Genomic DNA, 12,482 nt, shown 5'->3' with positions numbered 1-12,482 from the left:
GGATAATGATAGTGGCCTCTTACATAAAGCACTTTTGAGATGGAAAGCACTACAGTACATAGGAGTTGGGTATTGTACCAGATAGACATTATGCTAGTTGTAACCCAATAGTTAGGGGGTCTGCATATTCTGCAGTTGCACAGCTGTAATAGGGAACCCTACCCCTTACTGGAAAATTTAAAGTAAAATGGGGACTAGGTTTTGGGGGGACATATATCCCCTTGCCCTTTGGGAATGTAACCCACACCTCAAAGGCAAGGAGTAGGGGTAGTCTGACCCAGTCAGAGCTGAAGTAGGAGCTTTTTGTTGGGAGCTGGCAGAAGTGATGGTTGTTGCCAGTATTTCTAGGTCTATGGCAGGAATAGCCACAGCAGTTTGGGGTGGAAGCCTGGGAAGAGCTGGGAAAAGGCACCTAGACTTGAACTGAGTGCAAGGTGCCTGAGCCCCATGAAACCAAATAACCTAGAGTGGAAGGTGATGGGAATCCTAGGTGTAGGTCAAGACAGAGAGGTAAAATCAAGATCACAAGGCTGATCATTCCTTCCAGCCTAATCCAACCTGTATTATTCCAGCCTACTTCAGGAACCAAATTGAAAGGATTCACCCTGCTGAGCTGATCTGGACCAGAGAGCCTGTGGGACTACAGGGCATATGGCAAAGGTGGCCCAAAGATGAGCATACAGAGAGAGGCATTTAAAGTTGTTCCTTTCCTGTAGAACAGAGGGCCTGTCTCACAAGTTCAGTAACTTCAGGTCATGGCAGGTAAAAGGTAAGAAGGCATCTTGGGACAAAGAGGAAAGCCAACAAGCCAGAATTGACCACCAAGGTGGGCAGTAGACTATAGTGAGACTGCCTGAATGGTTACAACCATTACAGTTGCTGCAAATAATGTTCTTTAACTGTTTCTATTACAACTGCTTAGATTTCAGTCACTCAACTTTCTGAAACTTATCTTAATGTATTCACTACTGCGAACTTGTTTGCATTTCCATCAGACTTTATAGGACTTTGGGGACAAGAGGGGAAGAGGTCTTTGCCAACTCTTCTTTCAGTGACCTTAAGGCCGTGTCCACATGGATGTTTGTTTCCCAGTGGACAAGAAGCAGCAGCACACATTATGCCGCTGCTATGTGTCCCTGGGAAACGCCTGTGCCACATGTCCTCTGGTGCATGGCAGATTACTTCGTAGGGTAGGGAAAGCTAGGGCCAGCACTGGGTTAGCCCCAGCAGCCTTACCTGGGGTCTTGGGAGACTCCTGGGGCTGCTGCAGCAGCAATCCTGACACTTGGAGCCTGGCCAGCAGCTGGAGTGTGGCTCCTGCCAGTCAGGCTCTGGTTTGGGTGGCGTGTGCTGTCCCTGCGTGCACCACCCCACTTTTCGTTTGCACGGGTTTTTCTGACTCCGGGATCTCCCAGGCTCAAAAAAAGTCTCTGTGTTGCTACCTTTCAGCACAGAAAACAGATGAATGTGCAGTTTTGGTGCCACAGACGTGTCTGCATGGCCTAAAGAGGCAAACATATACAGTGCCTCTTGTTTGCCGTTAAGTCCCTGCACCCTTTAGCAAAAGTATAAGCATTCACATGTTTCATTTCATTTTGAAAGGAAATTCTTATCATCATTTTCTTAAGGATGACATAGTTATTCAAGTATCTGAATTAAAGGTGAATGCATGAATGAATGGTTGATTTGGTCTGCTGCTTTACAACTTACTACATAACAACTCGATTAATAGTTTGCAGCTCTATGTTTTAATCTTCAGAGCAATTCTGGTACATGGCACGTCTACCCAGAGCCCATTCTGTGGGTTTATCAGATTTGAGACTTTTGTGAAAAGTTGAACTTTGATACTCTCTTCCTTGCTTCTTCAAGTTTGAATGAGTCAACTTATCAAATCATGTCATGTAACAAAGGTAACAGACTGCATAGTCAGGTCTTCCTAATGCTAAAGAAGGAATTTTATCACAATAAAGAGAATAGTGTTATCCTGAAAAATACACTTTTGTTCACCTAAAAAGAATTGCCTTAAACTTGTTCCAATAACTTTCTACTATCCATTTAAAGAAATGATAATGTTAATGTTGCAGAAAGGGAGTAGACTTTCCTAAATATAAAATACTCATAGAAATATTTACATATGTGCCTGTAACTGTAGCACATTAAGCCAAGTTGGGAGAAGAGGGGGAAGAATATGATCACAACTATACCTGGCACAGAAATTTTCTTTTAGGTCTGTTTAATACTTTCCTGTGGGCATACCTACACAAGACACTTACTGCGAAGCAGGCCAGTTGGCTCTGCAGTATGTCATGAGTCTGCATGTGTACCCCTATTAGGCTGAAGTAAAATAACTCCACAGCAGGATGCTACTTGTAGCAAAAGTAGTATCCTGCTGTGGAATATTTTTTACTTGGCAGCAGTGCATGTGCAGACACTGTCCCAGCTGGCTGGGGCACAAGGGTGCTTCAGTGTGGGGTTGTCTGCCAGCTAGCACCACAATGGAGCACCCTCATACCCCAACCAGCCAGTCTGCAGCACGCTGAGCTGGGTCAGAGCAGCCCCATGCTGGCAGGCTGACCCCCTTGGCTCCCTGCCAGGAAGGGCTGCTCCGACCTGGCTCAATGTGCTGTGGCCGCAGGCATGCGTGTAAATGCGGTGTCTGGATGCAATAAACTCCAGCACAATAAGCATTTCACCTTAACAGCACATGTAGATGCACCCAGTCTTCCTTATTGTATACTCCCCAGCCTTGCTGGGAGGTAAGAGTAATTTATCATGAAACGAGAATTCTTTACGCATGTCAAAAGCATTAAATCTTTGTTAAGGACTAAGGTCAAAGCAAGATCCATAAAGGTACCTCATTAATTGCACATGTAGACGTGCCCTGTATGTAGACAAGTTCTACTATCTGCTCAGGGATTCTTAGAGAAAATTTATATTTTGTAGACACTGTATCACAAGTTCCCAACTACTGTAAAATCTCCATCACCTTTAGCATTTTTTTTTAATTTTGGCTGTTATCTAACTTTTTGTTCTTTGATGCATATTTTAAATAGAAATTAAGAGTGCTTAAAATATACTGGAAAACTAACCATATAAGACTCTCTTTTTCTTATCAAACACTTTAAAATGTTTGATATCCTATTTATATATGCAGGTTGATAAAGCACTATATAACTTCAAAACAAAATGCTAAATTTACAATATTTTACATTACTAATAAAACAAAAACATATGTAGAAATAGTAATTTTGGTTCTCTTGGCTATGAAAACATCATAATTCATTAAATACCCTGGTGTTTAGAAACGCGCAATAGTCATGATGTTTGTCTAAGACCCTATTTAGACCAAAGCTTTTTGGTGAGGTAAAAAGAGATTACCTGACTTTTTCTCTCTGTATGAAAAATGCTGTGGTCCTTTCATAGTTCAGGACATGAGCTCTCAAAGCAACACAATTCTGTTGATGCCACCTAGTGGCTCTGTAATCAAAACCTTAACTTCCAACCACGTATGACAACCACCCTATGCAATGGGAATTCTCTTGCATCTCAGACAAAATGCCCTATACAGACTCTTTACTTTTTATTAAGCTCCCTCAGAAGAGAATCTTACTTAGGCTTTGGGTTTGAATTTCTGGTGTAAGAGCCGATACTGATCTTAATCTGTACAAATTTATAAATTCAGGTTAAACTGTTGCGATAAAGCAGATAGAGTCCTGCTTCACTTCAAATTAAAAAAAAAAAAAACCCTAAAGGAAAAAGTGTGTGTGTGTGTGTGTGTGTGTGTGTGTGTGTATATATATATTTTAGCTATCAAAATTAGTTTTAAACTATCATATTTACAGCTATTTAGTAACATTTCAGATATTTCTATTACAGAATTACTGATTCCTAAAATAAAGTGGGTAGTTGAGGCTTACACACAAATCATGCATTGATGCTGGTTAGCACAGACTCCTGCACTGACTTCATGGTCCCAGATACCAGTGCAGGACAGAAAAGCCTTACATGTTGTCTTTTCATTAGGAAGGGTTAAATTACCAAGGTGCATGATGGTGAGTTTTCTCTCTCTCTCTCTCTTTCTCTCTCTCTAAAAAAGACAAAACAGAACTATGCTACTTACAAGTTTTTTGGCTCCTTTATGATGTCCTAAAGTTGTCTGCCAGACTCTTCTTTTTTTCTTAGGATGTTTCTATGAGTATTTTATATTTAGGAAAGTCTACTTTATTTTCCTGCCAGTCATCAAAGAGTGAACTGTCAGCTCTCACAACTTTAACAACATACAAGATGTTTGAATGTTGAACTTCACCAAAATATAGTCTGTACTACATGTACACTGATGAAGCTAAAATAAGGCCATAACATTCAAACAATAATTGTAAACAATCTATCTAAAAACCCCTTCCTATCAACTTGTTAGAGTTGGACTAGTCATTTAGAGCCAGACTAACTTGGACTTCTAATATAATAAAATACTTTTAAAATGCTTTTAATCACTGCTAAAAATGAGAAGAAAACTCATCTTTAGTAGAACTCTCTTCAGCTCTACCAGACCAGATGTGTTGACAGGGCTTGTCCCTACTTATTTCCTTGACACTGCAACTAATATGACTTCTAGTACCCAAGAGAGGAGGCAGGATTCCAAAAGTTGAATAACTTGAAGTGTAGGGAGCAGGGCCGTCTTCCACGTAAGATGGGCTGGGCTGATAGAGTTCCTTCTCTTTTTTTTCTGTCCAAAAACCCTCTGTAAAATGGGACTGAGTCAAGGCTACAAAAAGGGATACAGCAGCAACTATATGACTGTAGCAACTATATGGCAGCAGCCTCAGAGTGACTGTAGTTTCACCAAAGACTGAAACAGTGTTTTTTAATCTCTCCCTCTCCACAGCGGAGGTACCTGAGCTGCCCAGGATTTGTCTTAGCAGTCAGACAATTGAGAACAAGGTGAAGGGAAAGAAAACCTAAAGATTACACATGCAAATCAAGAATAATCAAATTTGGGCTTTCTAAGGTGCACTGCAGTGTATGTGAAACTTGTAGTCTGGAAAGTCAGGAATAAAACTGAACCTCTGTCTCCTAGACTTTGTTTATTACCTTCTCAATTTCCTTCCCATCCCAGGCTCTAAAATCCTGATCCAGCAAAGCACTTAAGCACTTGTAACTAAGTATGTGAGCAATCCCAGTAACTTCAATCAGACAACTAACTTGTTTAGTCTCCACACGGCCTAAGGTGCTTGTACTTCAACACATTTTAAATGTTCTGCTGTACTGAGGCACAAAATGGTACTGGTCCTATAAAGTAACTTTTCCACTGGGGCCTTTCTTTTAGGGTATGTACAGATGTTTGGGGAGGTTAGTGGGCCATTAGATCATATTAAAAATGGGCATCTGATCTAACTTAGTCTGCCCACGTTCAGACCTTACACTTCAATCCAGTTATGTCAATCTAAGTGTGAACTGTACAGAAGTTCCAGGAAGATTAGATCAGTCAAAAATGTCTGACCCAATCTAATTGTAACTGTACCTCAAAGGTGCACTAAGGGGAGAGGGAGGGGTGGGCAGGATGGGGCAGGGTTTGGTTTACTGGGAGGGGTTTGTTCAGGGGAGAGTTGGGGGGGCTAAAAATAGCCTCTGGCCCCAATGTGGGGAGGGGGGGGGGAGAGAGAGACCCCTCCAATCCTGCTAAACTCCCACTGTGAAGCTAACAGCTCCCCTGATTTGCCTGTCCTTCCCCCCCACCCTGACTTCAATTAGGCTCCCAGGACAAGTGAACACTGGTAAACCCAGCCCCAGGACCAGTTTGGGGGATCAGAGCCAGTTTAGTGGCATGGGGGGGAAGCTAGGGGTATCTGGAGGGGGGGGGGTTGGTGGGATCAGAGAGCTTCTCTGATACCCCCAAGCCTCCACATGGACCCTGGTAGCCCCTCCCCTCCATCTATCCTACCAAAACAGCCCTGGACCCTGCAACCCCCCATGGACTCCACTAGCCCCCCCACAACTTACCTTAGATCAGGGGCCATTTTTAACCTGATCTAACCCCAAAACTCTAGCTGTAATGTCTGTACAAAGTCTCAGTTTTGGTACAGAGGGTACATCTGAGGGTTCCATTTAATAGCTCCCTGTGAACCTAGTGTCTGTCAATTTGTCTATCCCTTTTCTGAAGCTGGTTATACTATCTGCTTGTACAACTTCCTGTGACAATGAGTTCCACAGGTTAAATATGTGCCATATAAAAAGGCAAGTGGACACTGTATAACGAAGAATAACAGGCATCCACATCTCATACATATCTTTCAGAAAGCAATTCAAGAAGCAAAAAAGCATCCAGCCTATGGAACATAGTACAAAGAATATGTGGGGGTGAGTGGAGAAAGGGGAACCTTTCTGTGACCTGTTACAGCTACTCCAGGAAGAAAGAGGTATAAGTAGCTGTAACTGATGGCGACTTACACTGAAGAGGAGAATATTTGCAATGTGACTCTAGAAGATCCAAAAATGTTTAATCGACACATGTATGCTGCAGAAGGCTGTTGATGATTCAGTTACCATGCTGGCAAGTATTCTGCTAAATTCAGAACACATCCAGATTGGATGTCTGTATCACTTCTACAGCACCCCTGAGAGCATAGCCAGAAAGCATGCCTAGCCTACCTGCTCCCTGTCCACAGACAGCAAATGCAGAAGTGCAGTTGCCTTGAGGGTGCCCCCTGTTCCTGTACTCAAGATCCCCCTTTCCTGTACATTTGCAGGGATGGGCATGTTTTGCCCTTAGGACAGCTTAATTGCCTCATTTCCAGGTTTGGCACATGTGGAATAAGAGTGTGTGGGTGAGGCATGCTTCTTGGCAGCACCTGCAGGCACATCATAGAAGTGGTTTAGACATGCCTTCTTTTGTTTCCAGCTGGATTATGGAGCCAGGTCCAATGTTCTCCGAGACGCATTAATAAGCAGCACCTACCAGACTGGAGAAACATGGCCAAGTACTGGTGATACACAATGAAACTTCTCGGAAACCAGTGGACAAATGTATACTGATTTTTTTTTCCAAAATTTTTTAAACAAAATGCACCACAAAACAGAAAAAAATTATCTTTGGCATTTACGGTAGCTGCTGCACAAAAATACCTCTCACAGCTGGATAGCAAGGCAATGCAAGACAGAGATTTACCTGACTGATATTAGGCACTATGAGAAAGGAAGGGAAAGAGGCTCCTTAAGTGCTGTCTAGCTTTCTAACTAAATATAATGAGTATCACAAGTGGATAGACATTGACAGAACAAACAGAAGTGAGAACTAGAACCCAATACACAGAACCTAAGGTTAATAGAATAGTGAATTGTATTAGCCTTGATGGGAACAACAGAAGGAACTGCCAAATGTGTTAGATGTAGCATGCCCACTGAAACTACCATAGAGTGATTCAGCATCCTGGTAGCAATAGGAAAGTGTTCAGTACAAAGGTGGGCCAGAGATCCAAGACTCTGCTTCCCAAGGAGGCTTAATCAGCTGCAGCTCAACAACTGCTTCTGCGTACTGTCCATTATGCCTCTAAGAGAATGCTAAGCCAGGCAGTCAGCCCACTACCATAAGGAAGCCAAGACTGAGGCCAGTATGAACAGGTGAGCAGGCCTGGATCCAATCAAATGGCTACAAGAAAAAAATAACAAAAAGCAGCAATCCAAGCTGCAGTCAGAAGCAAGTCATATGAGGTAATACAGCATTGGGTGAAACAAAGGTAACTGCAGAGTCACTGCAGACCACCGGCATACTTATACAGACTGGGTCAAGGCCAAGACCAGGTGAACCTAGAAACTAAGCCATCAATTGGCATGATGTAGGATCCAGCAATAAAGAAAAGGAGCCATATGAGCAACATTGAGGAGCAGCAGAATGGAACAAAATAGAGGACCATTCAAAAGAACGAATTCAATAGCAAGAGCGCAAACAAAAAGCTGGATATTAGACCAACATACTTCAAGGAATCGGAGGCCTGCCAAGAATCACACTGCAAGAAGGACTGCAGGTTGTTAGAGGCTGCTGTATGGAGGAGGTCAAGGAAGTTGGTCTATGTTTCTTCTCATGGCTAGAATGCAATCTGTTCTCAATAATTCTCTCAAAGAAATTGTTTAGTTTTAGAAGCAGAGTCCTCTCATGTCATCACCTGATATGTGCCATACGAAGCAGCTAGACTGCAGGGTTGTCACCTACTTGTCACGACACCTAGGAGTCACGGTTTAAATTCCTTTCCAATATGTACAGCTTGAATTTTTTACCTTACATTGACCTAATGTTTCTAAGCGACAATTAGATACAAGAAGATGAGCTTGGGTTCCCCACCAATGAAACAGTGCCCTGCCCAAAAGCCTAGCTTCCTCCTCTTCTATCAATCAAGGGAGAAGAGGGAACTGGGATTTCTAATTATGGAGCTCTCACAGTGCTCCATATTTAATAGTAGGGGTCTTGCATACTTGAAATTCTATTCCCTGTCTAGATGCTGGGAAGGTGAAGATGCTTGAATCTCTAACTCCTTGTTGCTGTCAACTCTGTTCTTCCCCGAGATACTCTTAGCAGCTGCAAGTAAGGGAAGGTCTCCATTATTCTATGCTCCCCAGCCTTGCTGGGGAGGTAAGGATACTATATCACTAAGTGAGATTTCTTTATGCATGTCAAAGGCATTAATCTTTGTTAAGAACTAAGGTCAAAGCAAGATCCATAAAGGTATTTATGCAAACCTGAAAAATCATAAAAGAAAAGCCTCCCTGTTCATAGTAGCATTTTGCAAAAATAGAATATTTAGGATCTTACTGAACTTCCTTCACAAAGAAAAATCTTTGGGGCCTGAAACTAGCACTAGCCACTTTAACCCAAAGTCTTATTTTTTGAAAAAAGCTTTACTCACCAGAGTATAGAAACTTGGAAGAGAAAGTATTTCTAGAACCATCAATAAGAGACGTGGTATCAGGGGACATAAAGGGCTGACCAAATTAAGAACCTTTTATTATTATTATTTTTAGAATACAAAGTTAGAAATGGGGAAAAAGATATTAATGAAAGGCTCTTAATTTGGTCAGCTCTTTATATAAAGTTATGTCCCCTTAATACCACTTCTCTTATTGATGGTTTTAAAAATAAGATGTATAAACCTGTTTTTCTTAGTTAACTAAATGAAGGACTTCACATCATTTTACTGCAGATTTTTTTTAAATGTTCACAACGTATCCAGTGCTTCCACTAATCAGTTTGCCTGCCTACAAACAGGTCATGTAAATTTGACCTGGATTACATAAAACAAAAGAAATAAATGACTGTCCTATGAAATGCAGAGATGACAGTCCAAAGGAATATAAAAATGGATTATAGAAATAATCTATTTGCTAGTAAGACAGCATTTTTCATGCCTCCCATCCAAATTAAAACTGCTGGGGGGGTGGGAACCAAGAGAGAGACGTAAACAAATGGGCAGGCATATGTATTGAGCCAGAATACATTAATGGTGTTGCTAAGGCTGACTCAATACTGTTCATGATTAACTCAAGTGGGAAACCATGTTCAAAATCTGGACAGGATTGGGCCTCTGATGCTGTCCTAAAATATGTTAATCTATCATTGTGGCTTATAACCAGCAGGTTGATCAAGTAACCAATAAGCTGCTCCTTGTATTTAAAAAGAAAAGAAAAGAAAAGCTAACGATTTCCTGAATTACATTTCTTGGAGCATCTGATTGGTCCTCCATTGTGTGCAAGTTACAACACTGGTAGCAACAGTATTTAGTATGCCAATGACATGCTTGATGTCTGATTTTATAGAAATTAATGAAGAAACCCACATTACTCCCTCATGAGTGTAGGTCAAGCTAAATTTAAGTAGAGGCTTCTTCCATCTCTCTTGCAGAAATATACAACATTGCTTCTCTGATTAAGTAGGAACAGTTAATTAATAATTAAAACTCAAATCATCCTGAGGAGATCCCAAGGAGAGACTCTTGCTTCATATGGATTTTTCTTCTCTGTGTGGGGGAAGAAGGGATATCTGCTGCTTCTACAGGTTTTTTTCTGGGACTTTACTGGAACTATAGTAAATATTTTATGCCGTTAATCTCCACAGGGTAGAATTCCCTTTAATGGATGTCTATGGGTGGCACCAGCAAAAGGAAAAAACTAGGCAAACAAGTCTAAGAAAAGCCACTCTCTACCAGTGAGGAGTAGGGTCAGTGGGAATTCAAGAGCCAGCTTGACATTATATCTGCAAGGGGAAGGAGAGGCAGCTTTGTCCCCAGTGAACCATTTGAGAAAAATTCTGTGCCTGCAGATTTTGCCTTCCCTGGTCCTAAAGTTATGAATGTGGTGTTCAGTGTATCTTAAATTATAAACTTTTTAGGGCAGGAACGATGTGCTGGTTTTTCCCTCCTTTGGTCTGTTAGAGGCTTAGTACACTGTAATAGAAAAGAAACTAGTAATATATAACTGATTACCTCTTGGACATGGTAATCAGCAGTTTGAAATAAAAGTTAATTCTTTCCCAAAGTGGGTTTTAAAATTCTTGCCACAATAAAGTAACCTTTTTCCTCAGTAGTAATGTGAAGACAAATTATTATCAACTTTTCATCTTCATTTACAAAAGACATGAATAAAACAAAATAAAGTAACTCCTTCTACAGAGTTCATTTTTCTGATTGTTCAGCATGTGGGCAAGAAATGTCCATTGCAACATTCCAGATGCAATAAGCTATGGCACAATTCACATATGGTTAACAAAGACCAAAGGATATCAGCTCCCACTCTGTACTGATTAAATGCATCTTGCCATACTTAAGAGTACAGTTTAATTACAAAAAGAGCATGTATATTGTGTTGAGAGTGCTTGCTGTGAGTCTCCTCATAATCTACCATTTCTTGCAATGACCGTTTCAAAACATTTGATAACAAGGCATTCCATAAATCTAATTTAAGCAGACTTCTTGGTATTTTTTTCCAGAACAGTTTAGCTGAAATGGGCCATTTATTTAAAACAGAAGCCATTTCATTTTGAGAGATGTGTGATCAAATCTCCTGTGTTGTTTTTAAAAACAACTTTAAGTCCATGTGTTCAGAAACTAATGGGAGTTTGATTCATAGATGCAGCAGAGTGGTAAAGAAGAATACTAACATCAGCAAAGATTTCCTTCCCTCCTTATAGCTGAAGTATCACTTAGCTGGTACGTAGAGTGTTTCCCTCATGTTCCAATCCTGTTCTTTCTACTAGAGAACTTTTATACTCTAAGAGCCATACTATTTTTTTTAATATTCAGATCTTTACCTACATATTCCGTAGAAATACTGTTCAGAACTCTAAATAGCCCATGAAAACTGAATGCATTCAAATGGTGTGTAAATTAGCAATCTGTGGTTCTGTGAACATCAGGAAGTATTGTATCCATTTTTAGATCACTGCATTAAAGGCTTTGATGCTTTTATTCCAAAAAGTTCAAAACTAAAAAAGTTCCTTATGCTGTGAATTCTGGCAAGAGATTTGTTTCTGTCTGCATTTGTGTTTGCTTGTGACCTGGTTATATTCAAGCTGAGGGGCAACAAACTAAATGCTATTAGCTATTTATCCTGTTACCAGAATTATGGTTTAAATACCTCAATGCTATTTCTAATCCGTATTTAATAACATGGCAAGATACCAACTGAACATTTTACATTAAGGCAAATCGCCCCCCTTTTATCCTTGTTAAATTCTTACGGGGAATTACTTCAACAAAAGAGTATTATATTCTGGAACACATTATAGGTCTGAGAAAAACAGATTAACTAGTATTTTAATGACATGTCCTGTTTTACATTTTAACATATGATACTTAACCTGTAGCATGGCCTTGTTGTTTTTAATCTAAATGCAAAGCCTACAGTTATGAAGAATGCAAAGGAGAAAAAAAATCATTCAATAAGCAGTTGAGTGGAAAAAAGCTTGAGGGGGTGGTGTGAGATGGACAAAAAAGCATTCTTACAGTAGTAATCCTAATTCTTACATGTGGGCTAAGAGGTAAAGCTAAAAGATGGAGAGAGAGTTTGGGTTTTTTTGCATCATACAGGCTGTTTTGTTCCGAGTAGGAAGTAAATCGAGTAACTATGTAGAATGTTATAAATAAAAGGAGAAGGTAGGGTAGATATGCACCTTTACAGACTAACTAAATAAGATTTTATGTATATATAAAATCTTAATCTTCTCTCTCTCTCTCTCTCTCACTCACACTCGCGCACACACACGCCTTCATGAAACTTATATATAATCTTATTTAGTTAGTCTATCTACCCTGCCTTCTGACTGACTTCAGACTAACATGGCTCTCACCTCTCTTTCTGCTCATAAATAAAAGATCCACTGGCTCCAATGAGAGTGAGCTTAGACCCTCCCTTAAGGATCTTTTGAAAACTGGGTGTATTCATTAGTGAAATACTGAAAATGAAGAAAAGAGCAACTTAAGAAGCAAAGTAATGATGGA

The 12,482-nt window shown here is 40.4% G+C and overlaps 1 protein-coding gene and 1 long non-coding RNA gene across 2 annotated transcripts in view; one reads left to right on the top strand and one right to left on the bottom strand.

Annotated features, from left to right (window-relative positions):
• The window catches only part of LOC132247727 (uncharacterized), a 28,120-nt gene extending 23,062 nt beyond the window's left edge, over positions 1-5,058 (top strand). The window contains exons 2-3 of the long non-coding RNA XR_009459084.1: positions 573-769; positions 4,886-5,058. This is a non-coding gene — a long non-coding RNA (uncharacterized LOC132247727). The remainder of the gene's footprint in view (positions 1-572; positions 770-4,885) is intronic.
• Positions 1-12,482, bottom strand: part of CLIC6 (chloride intracellular channel 6) — a 47,637-nt gene that overhangs the window by 20,894 nt on the left and 14,261 nt on the right. The window lies entirely within an intron of this gene.

Source organism: Alligator mississippiensis, chromosome 1 (assembly GCF_030867095.1).
Source record: "Alligator mississippiensis isolate rAllMis1 chromosome 1, rAllMis1, whole genome shotgun sequence".
Taxonomy (NCBI): Eukaryota; Metazoa; Chordata; order Crocodylia; family Alligatoridae; genus Alligator; species Alligator mississippiensis.
The sequence above is the reverse complement of the archived record's forward strand: the minus strand, read 5'-3'. Positions and strand labels throughout refer to the sequence as shown.